The following is a 12,419-nucleotide window of genomic DNA, read 5'->3' as shown; positions in this document are numbered from 1 at the left end:
CGCACCTCTTCGAGTAGCCCATACGGCCACGTCGCTCAAAACGCACACAACCACCTATTTTCTATAAATACCCTCCTTCACACACCATAATACCTCACAAGAGTATCTGCCCCCTCATCTCTCCCTTAAAATTGTAGACTCGACTTCTCAAGTCACAAGTCGACACGTGTTTTCGTCCTACCGATTGAAAATACAAGCCTTACATATTGTTTAGTACCGTCATCGTGCGTTAAATCACTTGACCGACCATCTCGACCAACTACACCATCACTAAACAAAACACTCTTTTACATTGCTAAAACGGTTTTCAAACCGAGTTTTCCGACCAAACAAGTTGATACACTTTCGTCGATTTCTCATCTCAAGCCTAGCATGTAAGTATGAGGGTGTAAAAATCTTCTTCTTTCATGTTTTTCATCTGTTTTATGACTATAACATGCTAAAACACGAATAACATGATTCAAATATAGGTTTAGTCGGTCCGCTTTAAGCTTAGATTTCGGTTACTTGTCGTTAGGAGCACCTAAACCAAAACAATATTTACAACTTCACAAACAACTCTACTACTAGTAAAGAGGCAAGTAAAGGTCGGATCCCAAGGGACCTGTATTGATGTAGGATTTTCGATTGCAAGTAGTGGTGTCTAGGGGTGTCACAATTTGGGTTGAGATGAGAAGATCACTAAACTAAATAACAATTAAAGTAAACAAGCAAGATGACTATAATGAGATGTAAACAATATATTAAAAGCACTAGGGCGTCATGCGTTCATAGGGGATTCATGGGAATTGATCATACAAATATATTCTCAAATTATAAGCAAGCAATTAATGTTGTGATAGGATCGAGTTGGTTTATATCTTACAATCCTAGGAAGGTTTGGGTCTCGGAGCCGAATCTATTAGATTGTACAACACCTACATGTCGACTTTATCCTCCCTACTCAACTATATGCATGGTCTAATGAGACTCGAGTTGGTTTATGTCTTACAAGTCTCATTGAAAAGGTAAGTGATGGGTAAAAAAAAATGCAAGGATTCATAGGCTCGCATTTCATCAAACATAACATGTGCATAAGTTGAGATCACAACAAGCAATTAAATAAATTATGAAAACATATTAAATTAAGCATGAATCATCCCCCATGTTGGTTTCCCCTAATTTCCCATTAATCCTAGCTAAGGAAACTACTCACTCATTATCAAGGTTAACATGTTAACAAGGTTGTCAATCATATTAACAAAGCAAAACATGATGAATAAATGAAGATCATTAACAATAATTAAAAAGGGATTAAGAGAATTATACCTAATGATGGTTCCAAAATAATAATGCAAAGAATAATAGAAGTACTTGATGATTAATGGAAGGTTGTCAATCTCCCAATAAACCCAAATAATCTTCAATTACCCAAAATAAAAGATGAACAATAGAGAAATTAAGGAAATGAGATTTATATTAATACTTGATTAGAAGTTGATTACAAGTTTAAAGAGAGATTAGAATAATATAAAATACACTAAAGATTGATAAGAAGAACATGATAATCTAATTAGACTAATGGGGTATTTATAGTGGGGATTACGTCTACAATTATTTAGGGTTACTAAGGGCTTAAATGACGATTAAGTCTTTGAGGAATCGCTCCTCTCAAGTAAAAAAAGATGCGGGTCTCCTTTTAGCTGGTCTTCCAAAAATATGCGCATCTCAAATGAAGAAATAAGAGGACGTGTCCCTCTGGAGTACAATCCGAGCGTCCAAGGGTCGGGACGGGCGGATTGGGGAGCTTTTGGACGGGCGTCCCGATGGTTGAGATGCTCGGATCTTGGCTCAGCTTCCTTTTCTTCTTTTCTTCTTCCAACAATCCTCCAGGATTTTGTCGGGGATTCAAGGATCTTCTTCATAATTGCCCATCTACTACATTAATTATGTACAAAGGCCTTCTAGTCTTGTCTTTTCTTTGATGCTTGGTCATTAGATTCGATCAATTTAGCTCTATTTTGCCATTAAAATGCAAGGTTTGCACTCCTCTCCTACCAAGGAAACAAAACCTTAAAGAATATGCAAAAAAAAAAGGACTAAAGATAGTAAATGACCCAAATATGCACTAAAAAGCATAGGAACGAGGCTAATTCGGGGACTAAATATGCTTAAATATTGATCACATCAAATATCCCCAAACCGAAACTTTGCTCGTCTCGAGTAAAGAGGTGACAAAAATAGGACCTTTATTTAAACTATCCTACAAATATAGCCGATATGAGACAATTAGCGGATCTCACTCCGTCCCTTCAACTTACAACAAGACAACCATGAGGTAGGATGCCTTCTTGCAAGGCAAGGTGGGTCTTGCCAAAATGGTGACACATCCAATCATTAAAGCACACAAAATCGAGTAATGGATTCATCTACAAGAAGAATAGCCACTTTCCTCATCTAAGTGGCGGAAATTATCTAAAGGGGAAGCAATTCAAGTGTACACACTCCTTCATAGATATGGTTTCTTCAAACTACTAAGCCTTGAAGGATACCAATAAATCACCTCCAAGTTGTGTCAAGCTAGGGTACCTTTGTCCTCAATCGTTAAATGCTTTTGTCAAGAATAGGCTCCCTATGGTGTTAAAAACACTGGAGGATCGCGGAATTCCCCTTCTTGCCTAGACAAGAAGAAGGGTCGTCCCCTCTCTACCATGCACAAAAATGGATACGATGGATAAAGGGATCAATAGTAATTGAGTTTCATTTTGGAGTTTGCTTTTGCTGTTGTTTCCCCCTCCCCCAATTTCTTGTGGTATATAACATTTGAGAAGACTTTCTTTTTGCCATTTCTTTTGATTTTTGGCATTTCAATACCTGACAACTTTTCAACTTTTGCATTTTCTTTTGAACATTTTCAAAGTCACCCCAATTAGTAACGAGGGTGCCTTATTTTTGAAACATAGGAGTTTTCATTTTTGTTACTCCTCTTTTCTTTTGATGCATTTGCAAACTTTTTGACTTTTCATTTCATTTCTTGAACTCAAAATTTGAACAATTTTTGTGCCGATTCCCTTTGATGACAAAAATGTGGTAAAACATGGATGAATGATGGTTGCATGGTTTCAAGGGTCACCTTGGAATAAACGGTAGCCAAGGAGTTATCACACCACAAGGTACTCTTAACTAGGCCTTAATCCATGGGTCAAAGGATACTAGCGTGACACATCCTAGGGTGTTTTACAAATATTCTAACAAGCAAAGTCTTAAGAATAAAAAGCATCTACTAGGGCCTATATACACTTGTCAAGCTTCCCAAATAGACGGTTTCGCAAAATTTTTCCTAAATGCAAACTACATGCCATGATGCAACTAACATTTATACATCCTAATGCATATGCTTCTACCAACTAATATGCCAAATAATCTAAATGCAATCCTAAATTCACATTGTATATACCGCATCAATCAAAATAAAGCCACATAGTCATTATCATAAAGAGGAAAAAGGAGGTTGGAAAGATCATACCATGCGGTCTTCAATATCCTCATGTCTCGGATGTGGCGTAGTCAATCAATGTGAACAAGGATGAACAAACACAATATATACAAAACAATATATACAAAACAATATATACAAATCTATACTACAAAGGAAATGAACTTAGTTTTGGATTTTCAATTTTTCCATTTTTTTGGATTTTTCGAATTTTATTTTTTTTTTGGATTTTGAATAAAAGTCAAGTTTGAATTTCCCATCCCCACACTAGTATGGGCATTGTCCTCAATGACCAATACGATAGGAAATTATGCAATGAATATGCATGACTTCTAAACTAAATGCAAACTATACTAAGCTACACTACATGATGCATGTGTTTTTGTTATGGCGGAGAGCATAATTTAAATTAGCTCCCAATGCACATGCATGGACTTTCCCAAACCAAAATAGACATTATTTCTAATGTCATGATTTTCGGAGGATTTTATGCACATGGAATGCAATGCATGAAACTAAAGATTGTCATTTTGGATTTTACAAGTTGGGAACATAGATAAAGAACACCTTAATGAAGCCAAGGTGTTAGTCCTCCAATGTTGCTAGGACTCCACAAAATAAATGATCAAGATAAAATAAAAACAAGAGAAGTAGACAAACCATAAGGGAGGTGTAAGAATGTAGGAGCCTCCAAAGTTTGCTAATCCTCACCCATCGTATCATCATCATCATCATCTCTTGAGGCATCATCAACCTACATAGATGTAGAATCATGTCCAGTCTCACTTGCTTGTTCTTCCTCACTTTCCTCTTCCTCTTCTTGAGCTTCTTCTTCTTGAACCTCTTCTTCTTCTCCTCCTTCTTGGTCACCACCCTCTTCAACAACCATCTCCTCTCCACCCGGTATACCACCACTAGGAATGCTAGGAAAGAATACTTCCCTATCCACCCAAATAGGCAAAGGACAAGACGGATCAACAAGTCCTTTCCTAGCTAGATGTAGGAGGGGCGGATATTGTGCCTTGTAAGAATCCACTCTATCATTGTAAGCTTGCTTGTGAATTTCCCTCATTAGTAGTGTCAAGTAATCATTTCCCACTTCGACATCCTTGGGTTTGAACTCTTGGTATTCAAATAGGTAAGGTGGGTGATAATGGAGGAGGAGGGCTCGGCAATTTCGCCTCTTTGTTGTTGAATGATATACTCGGTCTCTTCGGAGAGTGGGAGAAGGTAGTTCGGTCGGTGAACATTGAATCGGCAAATTTTGGAAGGCAAGGTGAAGGATCTAGCTTCATTTGTTAACCACCCATATTTGTCGTCAAGAGTGTCGTGCTTGACCCACTTAAACTTGTGAATTATGGTGTCCATATCAACAAGATGGCCTCCTTTAACCGGCACATAGGTGTTGTTTTTGTTGAAATCCCGGTTAAAGTGCTTAGCCACAATCGACATTAAGCCATCGTTCAACCAAAAGTCTTAGAGCATTGTATGGCTTGGTAAATTCCCTCCCATTGTTCATGGCCGACTCAAGAAGAATACAATCGAGCTTGGTAAGATGATTTATGCCATTTCTAGATATCAAAGTATTCCCAATGACCTTATGCCATACTCTAATGCCCTGATGGTGGACTAAGAGAGCACGACAATCATGAAAGCGTATGAATTTATTTCCGAAAATTGCCATCCAAAGAGGAGCGGGGTCATACTTGATAGGAGTCTGTATATTTCGGGTTATCACTAAGGCCTAATATCTTACCCAATTCGCCATAAGTTATGCGTCTATCAATATTTTCAAGACGAAACTCGATGTTGGTTCGAGTCTCCCACCTTGTGACTTTCAAAGAACTTAAAAATTGGAAGGTGAGGGAGGGGTATGTCAACTCTTTCAGTGTAAACAATTTACCCAATCCCATAGACTCAAAGAAGGTTTTGTTTTGTTCAAGAACACCAAATTATGACAATGCATCTTCACAAATAAACTTAGTAGGCATGATGGTTTTCTTAACAAAGAGAATGAATTTCTCCCTATGAGAGTCGGAAGTGAAAGTCACCGCCGGATAATTGGATAATTGTTCAATGACCGGAGTTGTTGATGTTGTAGCTTCCATAGGGGGATCTTGTTGTTGAACCTCCAACCTTGCCTCATGGACTACCAATGCCTTTGACAAATTTTTTGCTTGAAGAGCTAGTTGCCTTCTGAAAAGTGTCTTCTTTGGGGGTGCCTTGTTACCTCCTTTAGTTCTTGCCATTCTCCTTTGCTTGATTACACCAATGAAAGATTGAAATCTTCAATTTTTAGTTATACCCAAATCGATTTAGGATGAATGAATGTTGCTTTGTATCCTAAAAATCGAATCAAAGGTTGAAGATTTTGGTGTTTGAATCACTTGTTGTTGCAAAAGGAGTGATTAATTTTTGTTGTGAGGAAGTTCAGATTTGATTTGGTTGAGGAAATTTGATTTTGTTGATGGAGAGGATGAGGGTTTTTGGGGTTTTTGGGTTTTGGGTAGTGTTTGTATGTTGAAGAAATGAGAATGAATGGGAGAAAAAGGGTTTAAATCAACCATTATATTTGAAAGTGCAGCGGAGGACGAGCGGACCAGGCATCGGGACGGGCGGATTCTTTGGGGAGGGACGAGCATATTTCTGGGTGGACGCTCGGATTCTCTTACATAGAAGATCCCATATTTTTGCTATTGAAAAGACGAGCATCTTTTGTGAAGGACGGTCATCCAAAATGAGACGAGCAGATTCTCAGCTGACACGCTCGGATTCTTTTACAGACCAGTTTTTTTTGTATTCTGCAGCTCTACCAGACGAGCGTCTGGTGACTTTGGACGCTCGGGTTCTTCAGGAGGAGCGGATTGTCCGTTTGGCCGCTCAGATTCCTCCTTGACCACACGGATTCAGGTCCATCCGTGGGTACTTCGTAACCCGTGTCATTTTCATTCTTCAATTCTCGTGTTCTTCCTTGTACGGGCACTACAAAGGCATGAATAGCCTAGGCAATTGCTATCCCCACACTAAGATAAAGCACTACACATCAATAAAATCATAAGTCCCTCCCTCACTTCTCTCAAAATGATGAATATCTTGATTAAGGCACAAAAATAAATCCAAAAATGACAAAAATGCAATGTAATAATTGAAATACAAGTTAGAGAGTTAGAATATTTACAAATGGTGGTTCAGGGAGGACTCCACCAAAATCTTATCCAATGTGATATATCAACGGGGCATGTTCAAGGTGTTGTTGATGTTACTCAACACCTCGAAGAAGTAATCGAAAGCTTGCTCATTATCATGATAAAGGTCCTCAATAGTTTTTTGCACTTGTTGTTCTCCATGATGTTCTTGGTTCATAGCATTACCAATATAGGGATTGAATATCCCTTCGAACTCATCATCCCAAAGACCGCAAACTTCGTCTTCATTAAAAATTTCTTGAGTTGATAGACAATTCTCCTTCTTTCATGTCTTGGCCAATGAGGCCATCTTCTTCACTTGTCATGGGTGAGCTTTTCAAGCTCTCATTGTTGCTATTTCCTTGCTCTTTTGATGGAGCATCATCCACTTTCTTTTTCCATTGAAATTCCAACTTCTTCCTATCATCCTTCCGGCTATAGTGATCAACCATAAAATATGGCTCATGCAATCGGGGATCTCTCATGGTCTTGTCAAGATTGAAAGTGATTTCATCTCCCACTTCATGGGTGAGTTCTCCATGCTTCACATCGATCACCGCTCCCGCGGTGTGCAAGAAAGGTCTTCCTAAGATAATAGGAATGTTGGACTCTTCTTCCATGTCAACAATAACGAAATCCACCGGGATCAAGAATTTTCCAATTCTCACGGGAACATCTTCCCATACCCCCTAAAGGTGTCTTTGATGATCTATCTGCCATTTGAAGCGTGATGTTGGTACATTTGAGTTCTCCCATTCCTAGCCTCTTTCTAACCGAATATGGCATGACAATAACACTTGCCCCAAGGTCACATAGAGCTTTGTTGATTGTAGTGTCACCAATAGTGCATGGAATGGAGAAACTTCCCGGATCCTTGAGTTTTGGAGGTGAACTCCCTTGAAGGATGGCACTACTCACCTTAGTGAAGGCAATAGTCTCAAACTTCCGGATTGATTTCTTCTTCGTAAGGATGTCCTTCATGTACTTTGCATAGTCCGGAACGTGATTGATCAATTCAGTGAAAGGAATCGAGACTTCTAAATTCTTCACAATTTCCATGAATTTTCCAAGTTGGTCATCAAACTTAGGCTTAGCTTGACGACTCGGGAATGGAAGTCTAATCAAAATGGCCTCCTTCTCTTTGGCCTTTTCTTCACTTTTCTTTGAAACTTCTTGATTGGTGGGTTCTTCTTCCCTAGAGTTTTGCACAACTCTTTCCTTGTCACTAGCTTCCACAAATTCATCTTCAACTTGCTTCTTTGGTCCTTCATATCTCGTACCACTCCTCAAGTGAATGGCACTAACTGTTTCATGTCTTGGGGGATTACTTTGAGGTGGTAATTGCCCCTTTTGTCTTTGAGAGTTTGAAGATTCTAGTTGGGTCATTTGAGTTTCCAACATTTTTGTGTGGGCTAGGATGTTGTTGATGGTGATGTCTTTTGCTTGGCTATCTTTTTGCATTTGAGTGAAAAAATTCTTGTTGATTCTTTTGCATTTGGAGGACCGCTTTTTGAACATCAAAACCTTGGTCATTTTGTTGATTGTATGGAGTTTGATTTTGATAACCTTGGTTTTGGTTGAAAAAGGGTCTTTGATTTTGGTTTCTCATAGGAGGTGGGGTGTATGTTGGTTGAGGGTTTTGAACATTTTTGCTTTTGTATGAGAGATTTTGGTGGAATTTGGTGTTTTCTTGTAATAGTTGGAATAAGGGGTACCATTTTTGTATGCTTGAAAAGCGTTCACTTGCTCATTCGTTCCCCTACATTCACTTTGGTCATGTCCCAAAGTTCCACAATTCTCACATATCCCACTTGGGATTGATGAAGATGCCACCATGGCTTTAACATGATGCTTTGGTGATTTTGAGGCTTCTTCAAGCTTAGCCATAGCCTTCTCAAACTTCAAGTTGATAGTATCAATATGAGCACTAAGTTGAGCACCCAATTAAGTAATAGAGTCTAGTTCATGCTTTCCTCCTCTAGTAGCCTTGCGAGGTCTACTATATTGTGAATTATGGACCGCCATTTCCTCAATCTCCTTCCAAGTTTGATTATCGTTAACTTCGGTGAACATACCATTTGATCCCATGTTGAGAATGTTTCTTGAGTATTCATAATGACCACTCCAAAATTGTTGTACCAAGAACCTCTCGCTAAGTCCATGATGAGGACATGAGCGACAAAATCCATTAAATCGCTCCCAAGCTTCATACAAAGATTCTTCGTCCCTTTGCTTAAAACCGGTAATTTGATCTCTTAGCATGTTAGTCTTTTCCGGAGGGTAGAATTTTTTGTAGAAAGCTAGAGCCAACTTCTTCCAAGAGTCAATTCCAAGAGTAGCCTTATCAAGGCTTTTCAACCATTGTTTCACGGTGCTAATTAGAGAAAAAGGAAATAAGACCCATCGTATTTAGTCTTGAGTCACTCCGGTTTATGAAATCGCATCACAATAGTCACAAAAAGTTTCCATGTGGAAATAAGGGTCTTCACTAGGCATCCCTCAAAATTGGCTTCTTTCGACTAATTGGATAAATACGGATTTTGCAATGAAATTTCCGGTTAAGTGTTGTGGTGTGGGAGTTCCATTGGGTAGGTTCTCCTCGTTTGGTACGGAATGTGATGAAAACTTAGGCATTGTGGGTTGATTGTGTGATTAATTTTGTGTTGGGTTCTCCTCACCTTCTGTTGCAAGAGGGTTGATGAACTTAATAGTGTTTGGTTGAATATCTACAACTTCACCAATACCTCTCAAGGTATTTCTAGCAAGTCTTCTATTGGTTGTCAAAGTCCTTTCAATTTCGTGATCAATGGGTAACAAGTTACCTTGTGATCTTCTAGACATGCAAAATATCAAACAACTCGAAAATAATTAGAACAAACCTTGTGGAGTTTTACTTCCCCAAGGCAAAGAAAGACAACTAATAACAATCAAAGAAAATCAAATCAAGTTAACACCGTCCCCGGCAACAGCGCCATTTTTGGTCGGTCCGCTTTGAGCTTAGATTTCGGTTACTTGTCGTTAGGAGCACCTAGACCAAAACAATATTTATAACTTCACAAACAACTCTACTACTAGTAAAGAGGCAAGTAAAGGTCGGATCCCAAGGGACGGGTATTGATGTAGGATTTTCGATTGCAAGTAGTGGTGTCTAGGGGTGTCATAATTTCGGTTGAGATGAGAAGATCACTAAACTAAATAACAATTAAAGTAAACAAGCAAGATGACTAAAATGAGATGTAAAAAATTGATTAAAAGTACTAGGGTGTCATGGGTTTATAGGGGATTCATGGGAATTGATCATATAAACATATTCTCAAATTATAAGCAAGCGATTATTGTTGTGATAGGATCGAGTTGATTTATATCTTACAATCCTAGGAAGGTTTGGGTACCGGAGCCGAATCAATTAGATTGTACAACACCTACAAATCGACTTAATCCTCCCTACTCAACTATATGCATGGTCTAATGAGACTTGAGTTGGTTTATGTCTTACAAGTCTCATTGAAAAGGTAAGTTATGGGTAAATAAAAATGCAAGGATTCATAGGCTCGCATTTCATCAAACATAACATGTGCATAAGTTGAGATCACAACAAGCAAGCAATAAATTATAAAAACATATTAAATTAAGCATGAATCATCCCCCATGCTGGTTTCCCCTAATTACCCATTAACCCTAGTTAAGGAAACTACTCACTCATTATCAAGTTTAACATGTTAATAAGGTTGTCAATCATATTAACAAAGCAAAACATGATGAATAAATGAAGATGATTAACAATAATTAAAAAGGGATTAAGAATATTATACCTAATGATGATTCCAAAATAATAATGCAAAGAATAATTGAAGTACTTGATGATTGATGGAAGGTTGTCAATCTCCCAATAAACCCAAATAATCTTCAATTACCCAAAATATAAGATGAACAATAGAGAAATTAAGGAAATGAGATTTGTATTAATACTTGATTAGAAGTTGATTACAAGATTAAAGAGAGATTAGAATAATATAAACTAGACTAAAGATTGATAAGAAGAACATGTGTGGACAAGGCCCTCGGGAACTGCGTCCGCGGGATCCACACTAGGCATAATCGACTCGAGGTTCTTTCGAATCGAATTAAGACAAATTAGAGTCGCCACCAAGTTTTTTGGGAACTTGGAACCGTTCAAGTCAACTTTACACCTTTCATCGAAAAGCATAAAGCCAATCGACTACGAGTGATTAAAGATAAAGACTTGTACCCTATATCACTCGATTTGAATGACTCTCGTAATCCAATGGTATTTAGACGGATCCACAAACCATAGATCTTGAGTAAGGGGTGAGGGTACGTGTTAGGAAGCCCATAAGGACACCTAACCCCGCCCGTCAATAACGGCCTCTACTAAGTCAAGTGTCGGATTTCAAACAAGGTCATAGCTACTACGATATATGATATGAAAACATCGTTTTAAAACCCTAACATGTGAAGTTTCTATGTCGATTTAGATGCAACTAAACTAACTTTGTCAAAGTTGTAATTTAGCATGTGGGTTGATTGATCTAACAACATACAAACGAAACAAACAAGGCTTGATGGGAATGGGGGAGCCGTTGGGATCTACCTATTACAACCCAGGCATTTCATGCCGACACAACGAGGAATTAAAGATACAACTCGATCTAAATACAATTGCTATATACAACACCGTACATGACACATTACACGGCCATTCGGCCTAGAAAAACGTGCACAAAGGGGTGGCCCACGGCTTACATGACTCACGGCCTTGGGTCACTCCTCGTGATGTGTGCTTTCACTTAATCTCATTGAATTAGACATAGGGCTACGCACCAAAGCATGCATTAGCATAAACCGGGCCATGTTGCTTTAAACAACATGCGATTTACTACGCTCTTACATGCATTGGGACACAACCATCTAACCAAACAAAACTAAGGTTTTTGAGAGAGGTTTGGACTCGATAAAAGAAAGCTAACTCGAAAATTAAAACTCGATAACAAACGATAAATTACAAGCGACAAAACAAATAAAGAACGAACGTTGCAAAACAAACGAAACAAGAAAAAACCAAAGGACACGGCCAAGCCTCACGGCCTAAAGCCACGTCCAACCCTAAGTCCTAGGTCGGGTTCATTAGTTAGATCGATTGATTGCGAAACAAGTTCGAAAGCGGGCTAGAAAACAAGTTAGAAACGACGTTGATCGATTTGAAAAGATACCTTGCAAACGCGCATTCTACACGGCCTAAAGGGGTCAAATTAGGTCAAGTTTGCTAATTAATTTAACTCATCGAGTGTTAATAAGAAGGTGCTAATCACGCACTCTCATACTAGCGAGAAATTATGTGAAAGAGAGATGCATTCGATTGAATTACAGAATTGTTAGTTGATTTTAAAGCTTATGTCGAAGCCACCTACCGTGTCTAATTAGGTTATTAAATTGATCTGATGTCATCTAAATAAGTTATATGTTTACAATCAGAAGTCATACTAACATGCAACGGGTCCTAAGGTGGGTCGAATTGGCCGAGACAAACGAAGGGTCAAAAACGAGGAGCGAAGTTAGAAATTCGTTTTATTTATGCCCTACCTTGAACACGAGGATATGTAAATGAGACGGGGGTGTACGACCGACTGATGTAGCGGTTTCTTTTCCCATCTCAAGTCAACGCGGGTGTTCATGGTGGTACTTTAACTAATACTCGGACTAAACTAGTTTCATAGTTAATTTAAACGATAAATAAAAAG

General features: G+C 38.5%; 1 non-coding gene across 1 annotated transcript; it reads left to right on the top strand.

Annotated features, from left to right (window-relative positions):
• The first annotated feature begins 8,815 nt into the window (after window positions 1–8,815).
• Window positions 8,816–8,922, top strand: LOC141625816 (small nucleolar RNA R71). The gene has a single exon (XR_012535568.1). It is a non-coding gene; the product is annotated as a small nucleolar RNA R71 (small nucleolar RNA).
• Window positions 8,923–12,419: the final 3,497 nt, after the last annotated feature.

Source organism: Silene latifolia, chromosome X (assembly GCF_048544455.1).
Source record: "Silene latifolia isolate original U9 population chromosome X, ASM4854445v1, whole genome shotgun sequence".
In the NCBI taxonomy this organism is placed as follows: Eukaryota; Viridiplantae; Streptophyta; class Magnoliopsida; order Caryophyllales; family Caryophyllaceae; genus Silene; species Silene latifolia.
The sequence above is the reverse complement of the archived record's forward strand: the minus strand, read 5'-3'. Positions and strand labels throughout refer to the sequence as shown.